The sequence below is a fragment of the Euprymna scolopes genome, chromosome 3 (assembly GCF_053919585.1).
Source record: "Euprymna scolopes isolate OS-2025 chromosome 3, ASM5391958v1, whole genome shotgun sequence".
Lineage (NCBI taxonomy): Eukaryota > Metazoa > Mollusca > Cephalopoda > Sepiida > Sepiolidae > Euprymna > Euprymna scolopes.
Window position 1 is genome coordinate 190,321,744 of NC_136484.1, and position 15,288 is coordinate 190,337,031.

A 15,288-nucleotide genomic window follows, 5' to 3' on the forward strand; every position below is an offset into this window, starting at 1 on the left:
TAGGAAAAGTTTTGGACACGTATGCCCAGAACACGTGAAAGAAGGTACATGTTTTAACATGTGTATGACGTCACGGAAAATAGAAAGTTCTAGGGATAGAGAACATTTGAGTTAGAAGAAGACAGTCAGTGAAGAAACTCGGAGAGAGTCAGTCGTCTAGGGAGCGAGACGTCACTTCAAGAAAAAAATGTGAAACTTTGAATTCTTGATGATGGAAACAACAACGGCCGGTCGTTACAAAATAAATCATCATGTGTTTTGTAAAGCTCGTCTTGTCTTATGATTCTTACAGAAAGGTAAAGTGAAATTGTATTGTATATTTAGTGTTATAAAATGTCGTTTCATACACATCACGACTTCTCATATCCACAATGAGAATCTACATCATGTCTACACAATGTCCGAACTGTCTGAACACTATCTCTTCACTCTAAGAGCTTTTCTTCTTCTTCCATTCAACACAATTAAAGAATGAACATTTACTATATAAGAATCTCTCCTAACATGAACAATCTCTCTAAGTCTCTGTACAACATCTCTCTCTCTCTCTCTCTCTGTCTGAGTACATCAACATCCCTCTCTATAATAAGACTCTTCTAAGACTGCGCGTATAATAAGATTCTCTCAATGAAACCCCCTTATATAACACTACGAGAAATCCTAGAGAGTTTTTGAATGAAACTCAGATAAAAAAATAGTTACTATTATATCGAACATTTTCTCCGTTCGCTGGGGTATTTGAAACAACAGTTATCCTCCTTGGCAAGGTAATGTTTTTTTTCTGTAGACCACCGATGTGTTGTCCTATATAATAAACTATTTTGTAAGATTTTTAACGCATAAATCAACGTTGAATATTGTAACAGTGTGAAACCAATGTAATACGTTTGTAAATATAAGAATAAAGGCATTGATGCAGTTGTCTTCACACTTGAAAATAATGTTCCTGACGAAGATTAGACATATGAAAGCGGCCGTTACATTTCAGCTAATGTAGTAATTTGCAGAATAGTTCACTTGCCCATACATGCACATCATTATCCGGTTATTCACCTGTCAGCCTATATGGAAAATGGACAGCGGCTATATTTAATTAAAGGTAATGTAGCGAGTGGAGTTGCAAATCTATCTGCAACGACTCTTAAGCCTTTTGCAATTTATGTGAAACACACCTCTTTGCAAGTGAACTTCTTTATGTTGAAATTCTCGCTTATTATACATGGGACACTAAACATACGGGCTTCAAGCAGCGATTACAAGATAGGTGAGTTCCACGCTATCCATGTGTTAAAAAACAGATATGTTGGCACAGAGTATGCATGTGCATCCAAAACGAATTAGAATGAATCAAGTTATGTATTTAAATTGATTATGATAACCATTGGGATGCTTCATTGCAGGACTAATTTTTCATCTAAATCAACACATTATTCGTTTGCCATTTTTTGACTACATATGCAGTGTCCTATCAATTGCACTTTTGCATAAGCTAAAAGAAGCATTCAGTGAAGATTTCCTACTAAAGGGAATGAAATCAACATCCTAAGGTTCATATAACCTTTCCAGAAAAAATGTTTAATATGTCTCTGCTTTTTATTGAAAATATGGTTTATAAGATGAATGGTACGACACTTACAGATGTGGGTCTTACTTAATCTGAACGATCAAATACACATACATTCATTACTCCCTGGACACGTGAAATTAGCTGTCAACCGCATAAACAGGCATCAATATTTCGTGATAGTATCACACATCAAAATAGTGAATCAGCAGGGTGACCTCATATTCATATTCGTCCTGGATGTACAGAAGATACATTCGTTTCTAAGCTGATTTTTCAAAAGTAAGGTCAGAAGCAAAAATAGCTGTGACTGTGGCGTCATAAGATTTTGCAGCCACTCTATTTCTTGTAGTAGAACAACTCACTTGACATTTTACTATGATTATTAATAACTACAATTACTATTAACAAAAAGATTTTGATACAATTTGCCAAATACACCGGGAATCGGATTTGGCTATGTTTTAGCAAATTGTACCTTGATCGTATAGGATGAATGTACAATGGTACATAAGATAAAACCTAGCATGATTTACAGTAACTGGCTGTAAGTGCATATTTTGATGCATACTACATCTAATATTACTGAACCATGCTTAAATAGAAAAAAAACTTCTCCTAAATTTAATAATACCAGATATCAAACGATTTGTAATTATCTACCTTATATATTAATTTTAATTCGGTTTATCATTTAAAAAAAAAACTCTATTTCGTTGATCTTAACTTTACTTCCGTGCATTTGTTTACTTAATACAATCACCATTTATACTAGTTTCATTTATTTTACATGTTTTAGTACAAGAATTCCATCAATTTTGAATGTAACTTCTCTGATTAAAATTTTTTAAGAAACTATTCATTTTTTTCTCTTTGATTTAATTATTACATAATAAATGTGTTAAACTACGATCTGTTAAATTTTTCTCACGCCTTTCCCCATAGTTTTTATTTTTCGTGAGTTACATATGATAATGTACCAGATAACAATAGTGTAATATGTTTTAGTTTTGGTGGAGTTCACTTACCTAATATGTTTTGGCTTTGTGTCATATTAGCAGCAGACACCACTAATACAAATGCACTAAACAATTTAAATGGATTATTTTATATATTTACACTCAAAATTTTTCCCAACTCCTCCGGTAAACGCTGCCAGCATATAATATCAAGGTAGACGGATAAATGTGTTATTAGCATTGAGTAAGGGAGGATGTGATGCATTCAAAGTATTTTCAAGCATATCTTCATTGAAAGTGAATGTATATTGTGGTATTAATATGAAATATCGTATGAGTGGGCATTTATATAATACGCTATAATCGTATATTCAATAGTCAGAAATAAAAATAATTATTACATTTTCTCTTTCAGTGTGTTCTTTCGATCCTAAAAAATAACTTTTTTTTCTTGTAAAGCGAGAGCGAGACATTACAGCCAGGTCCAATGAAAGAAAACATATAAAAATTAGGGGGAAAAGAACGTATCGCCGCGAGAGTAGGTTTACGCATGTGTCTTGGAGAATAAGATCCAAGATACATTAATTCTCCGAATAGTTGCAAGACTGTACACATAATAACAAATTATAGCTGCAGAATAAACAAAACTTTAAATTATCCTGGGCAAGGAAAACAGGAATGCGATCATACACTGATAGCGTTTAAAATAATTTGCACTGTCTTAGTGTTGGAACGACCGGCAATATATAACGTTTCACTCACCAGAAATTAGAACTCGTGTTGAATTTTGTAGCGAATTATTTATCTCAAACATGGAGCCGTAAGAAACTGTAACATACAGGAGAAAACATAAAAAGCGTTTTTTTTTAAACCTTGAATATGTCGAACAATGTTGCCAGCATATCTAAACAGTATTTTATGTATGGCATATAAGAAAATACAACCCATGTATATATATATATATATATATATATATATATATATATATATATATATATATATATATATATATTAATGTATATGTGTGTGGGGGGTGTATAGTGTACAGAAGCTGTGAATAATATATGTATATATATATATATATATATATATATATATATATATAAATATATATATATATCACTTCATGTGTTATACGTATGTATGTGTGGATATGATCTATATAAATATAAAAAAATATGAAAAGTTGAAACAAGAAAAGCGGCATATTTTTCTTTAACCTTCAACTGCGTTTTTAATTAATTTTATATCATTTTTATCATGTTGTTCGATTTTCAATCCAGAATCTGATTCTAGTGTTTCACGGAAGAAAAAATAATCCCCGGGGTGCGAGTGCATTTCGCGAGTTTAACGATTTAATCTCTAATTGATAAGCGCATCAGTTGAAATATGATCAGATTCTTCCATGCTCCCTTCTCATCGAGATGGACCGAATTATTTAAACCTAGAAATCTGATATATCAATTTTTCTTAAGGGTAAGTGAAAAATTACATTCACAGGAAAGATAACATGAGTTCAATTTATTTTTCAATCTAAGCTTAAAGCCATTTGTTCTATTTTGTAATTTCCTTTGCGTCTTTTTATTATTACTTTCATCGCTACCATTCATCCAATGCTTATTCATATTCTATTATCTTATTGTCAAAAGTATTGCGTTCATTACGTTGTACGAATATCTGTTATTTTGTCACATTTTTACTTAATAATTTAACTTTTCGGGTAACCCATTTTGGGGCATTGTCTTTAACTAGTATACGTATTTCTACGCGTTCATTGTTACTTCGTATTCTTTCTCGTCTCCTGATAATCATAGAGTTTTATTTCTCATCAATTGCTTATGTTGTTCTCTTCTATTCGCTTTCCTCAGTTACCTTATCTGTTGATTTCTTTGCGTCCATCTTATTTCGTGTCTTTTTTATTTCCTATTATTCTCTCTTTCTTATTTCATTTTCATCTTCGTGTGTTAATCGTATTCATATTCTTTGTAGGATTCATATTTTTTATTAATTATTTTATTGGAACGTCTGTAATAATGTGTTATGTTTTGCTCAGCATGGATTAAAAATTGTTCTGTTATAACATTGGAATACAAAATGCCGTGCAGAATCCGAAGTTTACCTGTGGATTCTTGTATTGAAGCTTTTAAAAAGTCCGAGTTTCACCCAAAGAAATTTTCGAACTATATTCTTAAAGTTTTAAACAATATATGTTAAGTTATTACGGAATATGTTACTGTGGGTTATATCACACACGTAAATAAAATAGAAAATAAGACACTTAAAACATTATGCTTAGTAGACGTATACATGCAATGCGATAAACTGCACAATATAGAATTCGGTTACAATTCTTGTTTGTATTGAATAAGAATAACAAGGGGCTGATGTGACTTTTGGTAATGGGTTTATAACATTTTTGTTCTACACTTGAATATATATATATATATATATATATATATATATATATATATATATATACATTTATTTAATTTTATTTCAAATGAAAATAATATTCAGCTAATTGTGGTATCACTGACTTATAATGTCAGTTACAACAATGAATCACTATTATGATGGATCGAAAAAATGCCAACAAATGCGTGGCAAACAATTATTTTGTACGTATTATAACATGATATCAGCATTTCAGATAGTAAAATTGAATGTTTGAATGTGATTTTAGTTAGATTTCTTAAGTCCATTGTGAAGTTATCGAAGTGAAACCAATCGGATTCAAACTTTCAATTTCATTTTAAAGCCTATATCAGTAACTACATAGTCACTGTTAATAATCATGGAATTTTTATCCGTTGTTTAACACTTATCCTGTTTAACGTAGGAATGCTATGGATAGTACCAGGTATATTCAATACCCACATCAAGGATTTGTTTTTGTAAAGCAGACAACCGGCAATAATTAACTGAAACAAATGTATATACTAGGCGAGTTGTTTCAGAATGTTGCCTCGTGTCACTTATAATTGCATATACGATTTATATTACGTTTTCAGTGCCTTTTAAATTAAGGCAAACTCTGTATGTTGAGAAATAAAACTTGCCACAAATATTTTTAGTGAATAAAATGTTTACATGTTTGTTTCGTTTTACACAAAAGTATTGGGCAAGTATGTTCTCCATTTCTTTTTTTTTCTCCCTTAAATTACAGTTTCTTTTTAGTTATTACCACAATTGAGTCTAGTCTTGCTATAAATAGTGGTTGGGCTCACTGGTCGGCCGGCTCGATTTCGAAAGCCTATATTGAGGAGATAGAGCTTGCCGAATGTATTTCTCAAATCGCAACGCGTCTTTTCCTTCTACTACTTCCTCTTCTTTCTCTTTTTTTCCTTGCGATATTTTCTTCCAGATTTTAAGAGCTTTTTTTATTTCTTTCAATCTGTGAAGCAATGCTGCCGCTTTTTCTTTAAATTGCTGGCGTGATATGTACTCGACAGTTACGTCGACAATATTCGTAATGTTCATGCTTTTGAATTTGTCATCTAATAAGAAAGGTCAGCGATTAAGTAACTTATATTGTACTTTCTTTTTAACCTATGACTAATCACCGCTTTTGAACTTCTTTAGACAAAGTAAAGATGAGTTTATTAAGAGAACATCGCTTTCATGCTGGACGTCGCAATATACAAAAGAATATAATGAACATTGATTAAAAAACACTTGTATCCAATATCTTTATAATAAAATAAAGGTAAAATACACGAAAACTTCCACATAGTTGAGTAATTATAATTATGTACGCTATTAATTAATATATAATTAAACAAGAAACTGAAATCATGACTAATAAATTATCAATTAAAAAAGGCTAAAGCTATTATTTTATGAATAAGTGCAAATGCAGCAATAAAATTTACTTAAAAATACGGAAAAAAAAATTAAAAAAATATTATGATAATGTATTATTAGATTAATGCTTTATACAATTCTGTATCCTTTGACAAGTTTGATCTTGAAGGGCGTACATGCAAACAGAGGAAAAATAAATATGTATGTGTTCCAGGGTAGAACATTGACTTTTTTGAATCCTGATAATACTACTACTACTACTACTACTACTACTACTACTACTAATAATAATAATAATAATAATAATAATAATAATAATAATAATAATAATAATAATAAACGAACTACTTGATGTAATGTTGGTACAAAAGTAATGTCGTTTTAAACGTTCAACTTAAAAAAAAAAAACATCATATTCCTTTCATAGTAAACTTTAAAACCATAAGAGAAAGCAAGTTTATTCATCTCATTAGTAAATAAATCCGGAAGTTCTGAAAGCGATAAAGCCATTCAAGGTCGATTTGGCATAATCTCGGCGTTTGAAGCATTTTTAGCGCAGGGCGTTTTCGAGTTGCTTGAAAAAGCAATAATGAATTTTGTCCGTGCTGTCGAAAAGCGTGAAAAATATAAAAGAAGATATTGAGAAAGGTTACGAATAATACAATTCAATAGCACAAAAAACAAACGCACTTCAAAATGATATATAACATTGTTATATATGAATTTATTAATTCAGAAATCGTAGAAAAAAGTAACATCTTTTTGAAATGGGTATGTTAACCGATTATAACACGTATTATTTGCTATGGTAACATTATTATACAAAATTGCAGATCCCTTAAAAAACAGAACTCCAGTCTTCAGTTGAACAAGGCAGTAAATATATCGTAGCTTTTAATGTTACTACAGATTAGGTTATCTACGTACAAAATGCAAAGAAAAACTTCTAAACCATCGATAGCCATGACTATTAATGGCCTACCAAAGAGCTGTTCCTCCAAATTCATACGCTTCACATTAAAGTCATAATAAACTGGGACAAATACGTGAAGTACATTGGAAATTCTGCTGCAATAAGATGGGATTTCTTCACCTTGTTGGAAATACACTTACACCTGAGGATATCCTAAATCTCTACAATCATATGAAAGATTGTTTTCTGTCACACTGTGATTAGAGATCTGGCAGTAGCTCCTCTGTTTTGTTAACTTATCGCGCATGTTTCCTTTCGGCGTACATATAGCAACAACATCCCATGTCTTCATATTAGGGGCAGTTACCAGGAGAATTCTTCTTTAATACATTCGTGTAATTCTCGTTTGACTATTTAAGCTCGGAATGATTTATTGTAGGTAAAAATGTTTCATACTGCCAGGAAAGTTTCAACAAAAACCTTAAAGCCAGCCGTGATTCCCTCCAGAATGTTCTTCTGCCATTGCGCACAGAAATTACTTTTTTCCATTGCTTCTAACATAATAGTTGTGATAAAACTAAAGCCGCTTTCAGTAAAAAAAATAACAAAGAACACGAGAGAGTTGTATACCAAGTCCGTCAAATCCAAAGTATCTTAGAGCGGCTTGCTTCACGCCAGTTATTGCAAATAGCAAACTGATTCCTGAACAGAAGCGTGGTCTCTATACCAACCATTATCAATGGACTTAAGGTAATAGCCTCAGCATAACCCTTTCCCAATAATTGTGCAGCTAATTCTCGACTTGGCGACCAAGGCCACTTACTTGAATATGTCCTTCTGTGTCAGAAAATATGCCATTTTACATGATGTTGGCAAGTTAATTAATAACCTTGATTCTAGTAATGCAACTGGCCCTGCCGATATTCCAATTATAGTACTAAAAAAACTAGAACTAGCGCTCATACTTACAAAGCTTGTTAAGCGTTGTTTTTAGAATTGCTTTCCCTCATGCTGTAAAATCTTATCAGTATTCCCTGTATTAAAGAATGCAGGTGATCGGTCATCTCCCTCTCGGTACAGGTCAATAGGTCTTCTCTGCATCATGAATAAGTTGCTGGAATCTCTGTTAAAAAAGAAGTAATCAACCATCTCAGCAAAATAACTTTCTTAGTGACACGCAATATGGTTTCCGTTCCGCTACATATAGAGCAGATGTGCTTACAGTTATGTGTCATATAATTAGTGCATCTCTTGAGGTAGGCTCCTTTTCTAGGGCAATTTCTCTTGACATATCAAAGGTCTTTGATAGGGTAGGGCATAAATGTTACTTCACAAGATTCTAGCTACGGCATAGCTCGAAATGTTTTCTCAGTATTAAATCATTTAACTCTGGTAGGTTCATAAGAGTAGTAGATGGGCGGAAATTGGAAGCTCACAGTATTAATGTTGTGGCTCTTCAAAAGTTATCTTGACCCGAGCCCTCTTCCTGATATACAACAATGATCTTCCAAATCACGTCCTTACGTCATTCATTGACATTTATGCTGATGACACTACCATCTTTGTTAGTACATCAAAGATCGTAAACAACCAAGTTCTTTCTGATTCTATCCTCTCTTATATTGAGCACGTGCTACAATGGGGAAACAGGTGGCTGGTTACTTTTAATGCATCTTTACATCATCAACGCTTTTATTCCCAATTCACGCAAGATGTATGCTTGGGTGATAATGTCATGTATAAGTCGGTGAATTAATTTTATTTTAGTGTAATTAATTTTATATTTTTACTTGAGTTGCTTTTTAATAGTTATTACTTGAGCAACCTTGAGACTTTATTATTTGTTGACAAAATTAAAGAGTTGAATTGTTATATGTTATTTTATTAAGATAGTGAAAAAGGAAAAAAAGGGTTGATTTATAGAGATGCTATATTTTACGCATTGCTGAGAATAGTAAGAAAGGACAAACCATTAATGGTTTAAAAAAGTAAGAAAGACATTTCTTCTAATACAGGCAGCGACTGCTTTCAGTATCAGCGAACATGATGAGCGAGCCTATAATCGAGAAACGACGCAGGAAAAACAGTATAGTACGGCCTTCTGATTTTTATTATCAATTAAGGACATTAAAAGATAAATACTGTTGAGAACATAGGCCATGCGTGTTTATTTTTTTAGATTGATAAAGGATCAAGAGAGAAGTTTTAAAACTTTGTTTTTGTGAATGAAAAAATTGTTACGTTACTTGCATTTCGAGCAGGAAACCCTACCTTGTTGTAGAACTCTTAATTACGGGAACAACTTGTGAAGTTGTTAATGATTGACAGTAATGTTTTTTTTTTAAATTATTGTGCTCATACACAGGTGAACAGTTGAATTGAAAAGTATAAATGCGGACCGAAGGGGAAAGAATGAAATGGGAAATTAATGCGGCCGACTTGTGGGCATGTAATGCTTCGTGAATTGTAATCATTTCTCCTAGCAAACTCCTCGAGTTTCATGGCGCAATGGAAACTAACCTACACTCAAACACCCTATCTAAACACTTTGACATACCTGGTAAGCTCCCACTTTGTCGTAAGTACTCAGACAGAAATATGTGCGGACTTGGAGTCTATTTTCGGAATACTCCCCCTTGACTCGAGAAGCAAAGCCAGAATAAGACAGCCAGGCATTTATCTCCAACATTCCGTTTGCTTCTTATATTTTCTATATAGGTATCATCTGACCCAGGACTGTACCTTATTAAAAACGTCTTTGCATAGATATAGCATTCCCCCCTGTATACTAGCGCGCAAGTACATATATCTGGTAGTCGTATTTTTTTTAATTTTTAATTGGCTTGGTTTCCCTACTTACCAAAACGCAGTTGGTAGCATGACACATTTTCTCTATATCTCATTCCCTCTCACAACCAGTTACGTTGCCACCACTTCTACCAGATCGAGAAGATAAAGGAGCCTCACTTCTAGATTTATTTCTGATCACATTTCCCGATTATGGTGTTGAGAATTTCATAGCTCACTCATATATCCTGATGACGCAGTGATAAAGGTAGACATCGCCCTTTACTCTCGACCCACATGTAAGAGACGTTGCGCAAAACAACAAGGTAATATAAGAAGGCTTACTGGGACGTCTTAAGGGTTCTAATCAGAGGTGCTCCATAGGAAATATTTTTCTCTTCCTGCAGAACAGTTTGCAAATGAGACCGCCTAATGGTTCAAGCGTGCAATTACAGCTCATATTCCTACCGGGAAGTTTTAAAGCAAAGCGAACTCTCACATATCTTTTACTTCTACTTGTGCAGATTCCCCTGCTCAAAGGCAGCATCCATACCGCACATTTATCTGAAATATGCCCATGACAAATAGAAAAAAATATTAAAGTAACAGCTAAGAAAGAACATATCGAAACAACCAGAAAACACATTGAAGTGCAGAAATTGCGATTCGTAGAAAATTTACAATGGTGAAGTAAATAATGATCAATCCACACTTCCCATACTATCCAGCAATCATCAGGTTGCTTGCCCTGTATACGAAAAGGCTAACGTGTTTGCCAGTCGATTCGCCTTAAACTCATCATTGAACCCAGCAAACTAGTCCATTCATGATTTTTCATTTAAGGACAGACACAACATTAGATGACCTGAAAATCACCCCTTCAAGAGCGTATAATATAATAAAAAATCTAGACACCTCGAAAGCATGTTGATCGGATCTCATCCCGGCTTTACTATTAGAAAATGCGCCACTGAGGTTACTCCAGTTCTCCTCAAACTTTTCAACCAATGCCTTAGAAAATATTGCTTTCTTGACCGCTGGTAAAAAGCTTCTATGTTATCAGTCTGCAAGAATTCTGATGAAATTACGGCCCCATTGAATTATCGTCCAATTTACTTCCTCTATCTTGTCGGCAACACGTTTGAGTCCATAATAAATCAAGCTCTCGTCCAATTTATTAGAATTGCTTAACTTCTATCCGACCACAATATGGATATAGACAAGGCCGTTCTACAGTAGATATCATAAATGTTATATCTGGACGTATGTATCATGCCCTAGATAAAGCAGGGAAAGGAAGGAAAGTAGACTTAGATATAATGAAGGCCTTGATAGCGTATGGAAAGATAGTTTTCCATGAAATGTTTACTTATTTTGAAACGTTTAACATATTTAATCCTTCCTTAATTAATAGAGTACGGTTTGTCCCAGATAGTCGTATGTCAAAACAGTATGATGTAAATGTGGGTGTACTTTAGAGATCACACATTGATCTTTATTATTCCAGAAATTTATAAATGATCTCACTAAAAAAGTGTTTCTGATATGGGAACATTTGTGGATGACACAACGCCCAGGTTGGAGGAGAAAACGAACGAGCACATATTCTAGGCAATGGGGAACATATAAGAGGAAGACGTCCAGTCTGTAGTGGAATAAGGACATAAATGAATAGTAACATTCAATGCTATCAGGACTAAGCTTGTGTCCTTTAATAGTTAAAGGAACCGTTCTCGGCGACGCAGAACTATGGTTCATGATATATTATCTGAAATAAATCTGATCAAACTCCTTAGCTTAATAATCACAGGGAATACGAGTTGGAACAGATACATCTACGGTTTCGCCTCCGCTGCTGCGAAAGAAGATGTACTCTTTCTACCGTGGAAGAAAGTTACTTACGCCTGTAAGTCCTACGAATGCCACAATTTGTCCATGTACAGCCTATTGCTGTCACATTTAGGCTGGTGCATCTGCAACTATTCTCTATCTCTATGAGAGGAGTCAAAAGAAAGTCGCCAACTAAATAAGTCTCGAACGTTTAGATAGGTTTCAACATATCTATGTCTATTTAATTATTTCAAAAGTAGATGTTTTGACGAATTACAAGCTTTTGAGTAAATACTCCCCACACACCCTACAAAGAGCGATATCCACTCTTATATAGTAGAGATTTCCAGATGCCAGATAAAACATCTACTCTAATAGTCTTCACCTCAGAAAAGCTAGACTTTGGAATCCTTTCCTCGATTCATGCTTATATGACTGTATCGCTATTCATATGTTTAAGTAATAAGTAAACAGACGTCTTGTATCCTAGCAACTATATCCTATATAGTAGGGCCATACGTCAAAGTAGCCCTAACCCTAACCCTAACGCTTACCTTAACCCTAATTCTGCTTTGAGGCGAAAATGCAATATAAAGTTATAAATGCTTTAGTATATCAATGAAGAAAATGAAGTCTTTATTAGATACGCCAGAAAATATAAAAGAAATTACAGAAGACATGGTTTAATGTCTAGTTTCTATCCACGGGATAACTGAAGAAAAGGTTAGAAAATATTTTCATGAACATCGTCATTTACAGAAGAAGGCAGGGAAATAGGATTACAAAATATTACAGGAGAATTTACTTAATATAACATGTGACTATTTCAGTATTTCAGAGTATAATATTGCCGGCATACAATGGTTAACATTATCGGCAATAAAGGAAATACTGTAATGCATGCGCTGGAAGAATTACTTTCACAAATGACTTTTATATCATATGTGAAATATGTTATAAATATGGCCGAAACGGGAATTAAGCGAATATATGCTAGAAAGGAAAATACCAGTCGGCTAAAAGCATAAATACGTTGAGGTCTAAAAAAGGCTTAAGTAATGTTGAACGAAGAATATATATATATATATATATATATATATATATATATATATATATATATATATATATATATATATATATGTCTGCGTATGTGTTTTGTGTGCATGTGGTTGTGTGTGAAGATAAATGGCTGAACGCTAACCTGCCTTTTGGATACTGGAAGTGACATATCTCTAATTGATAAAGTACCTTGGAAATATTATTGGATGCCCAAAGCTAAAAAGATTGGAAATTTTTCCAGAGCCGTTTCTAAATATAGGTTAACATTCAAAGGAGACATTTACGCAAATGTGTTAGATGACGAAAAAAAACATCCAAGAGAGAAACTATGTAATATAAGCTCGAAAAGCAGACTTAATGGTTTTCGACAGTATTGTAATATTCACTGTATGAGAAAACTGATAATTGTGTTTTAAAAGAATGTAATTGGATAGAGAAATATAAACCGCACAAAAATTGTTTAAAATTGTAAAAATAAATGGTGTTTTTTCAGACGGACTTCGTAGTCGTATAAGAATTGGGGTAAAATTCGAGCTAAAGAACAGTGCAAGACTAATGTTACAATCAAATAGAAAGTTCTCAGTGTTATCATTCGAAACGATAGAAAATGAATCTTAGTGATGAAGAACTTATTACTGATAATTGGCGTCACTCACACTATATGTAAAAATAAATCTATTACATTAAAATATCTATCTACAACATCCAAACGATCCGCTTTCTACACTAAAACGACCTTGTAAAGTTTGAAAGACTGAACATTTTTCTCAAATATTGATCTATTCCAGGCATATATATACATATATATATATATATATATATATATATATATATATATATATATATATAAGAGCAAACATTTAATAAAACATCTTAAAAACCCTTTGAAAAAGAGGTAACAACGTATTTAATCTGAAAATTAAACACTTGATAATTTATTTTATATATATATACACACACACATATATATATATATATATCTATATATATATATATATCTATATATATATATATATATATATATATATATATATATATATATATACAGGAAAATGTCGAGGAGGAATGCTCAAAATATCTGACTATTAAAACACCTAAAGGATTATCATTTTCCTTATAACGATTAACTTAAATGTTTTCCTGAATTAATTAAAACACATGAGTCTATGGTAGCTTGTCAGGACTTTGCAATTGCCTATTAAGATAATATACTGATAAAAGATTTTTAAATTCTTATTCGAGAAGTATTCAAGAGCATTGCGAATTACAAATTTCGATGGGGCATGAAAATGTGAATTCGGCATAAACAAAACGGTTAATATTTATGTAAATGGATTTATTGCAAAACACGGAAACAAAACACGATTCTGACGAGAGCTCCAAAACGTATAAAAATGGCTTAGTATAATTAAAGTACAGACACCCCTATTGAGCAAAGTACTTTAGTCTCTACATTCAAAGCATAATTGTATGAAACCACTTTTAAATGAAATATAAAGACAAGTAAAACTGGGCAAAAGTATTTAAACATAAAAAAGTGTTTATTATCGAATTATAATCCCAAAATTAATTGTAACATAAGACGTAAACGAATATGATTTATGAGATTTGCCTTTACACAGATTTGAATATGGATAAACTAAACCGATTGCACGGGCTTCAAGAGTCTTACTATCGGAGAAATGAAGTATTGCGAGATTGAAAAAGAAGGTCTGGAAATTGTATATTCCATTAAATATTTCTGAGATGTATTCGTGGTAGACCATTCGTTTTTCAAGCGGATAATATATCACTACTGTCGATGTGATCTTCAGAAAAGACGTGCCAACCAATTTTTCAAATAAGTTAAAGAGATCGGTAACTATTTTTTGTAACTATAATTATAAAATGCAATATTTTTCATCGAGTAAGATCACACACGCAGATGGTCTGTCTAGATTGATGTAACAATAACTGGGAACTGCTTGAATAATCGACTAGAGCAGCACTAAAACAAAAAAATAGCGGATATGCCATATAATTTCATTACACAAATAGAGATGGCACTGAGAGAAATAAATCTGTAGCGAAGATGGGTGAACATATGAATTATATGAAAAAAAATAAATCGTCTTGCTGGAAGAGAAAAAGATTACAAATATTTAATTTTTCGATGTCACATACTGGATTCCCCACAATAAAGCCGTTGAGGAAAAGGTACAATTATTGGGTAAAACTGCACCAGGATAGTGAAACTGAGTAAACCAATAAAAGATGAAAATAAAGTTGTCAATAAGCAGAAAAATGCTTCATCAATAAGGACTCTTCCTCGATTGAAACCAAACGTTTCCTGGATACTGTTGTTGCAAAGAAAAAGAGTCCACAAAACCTCA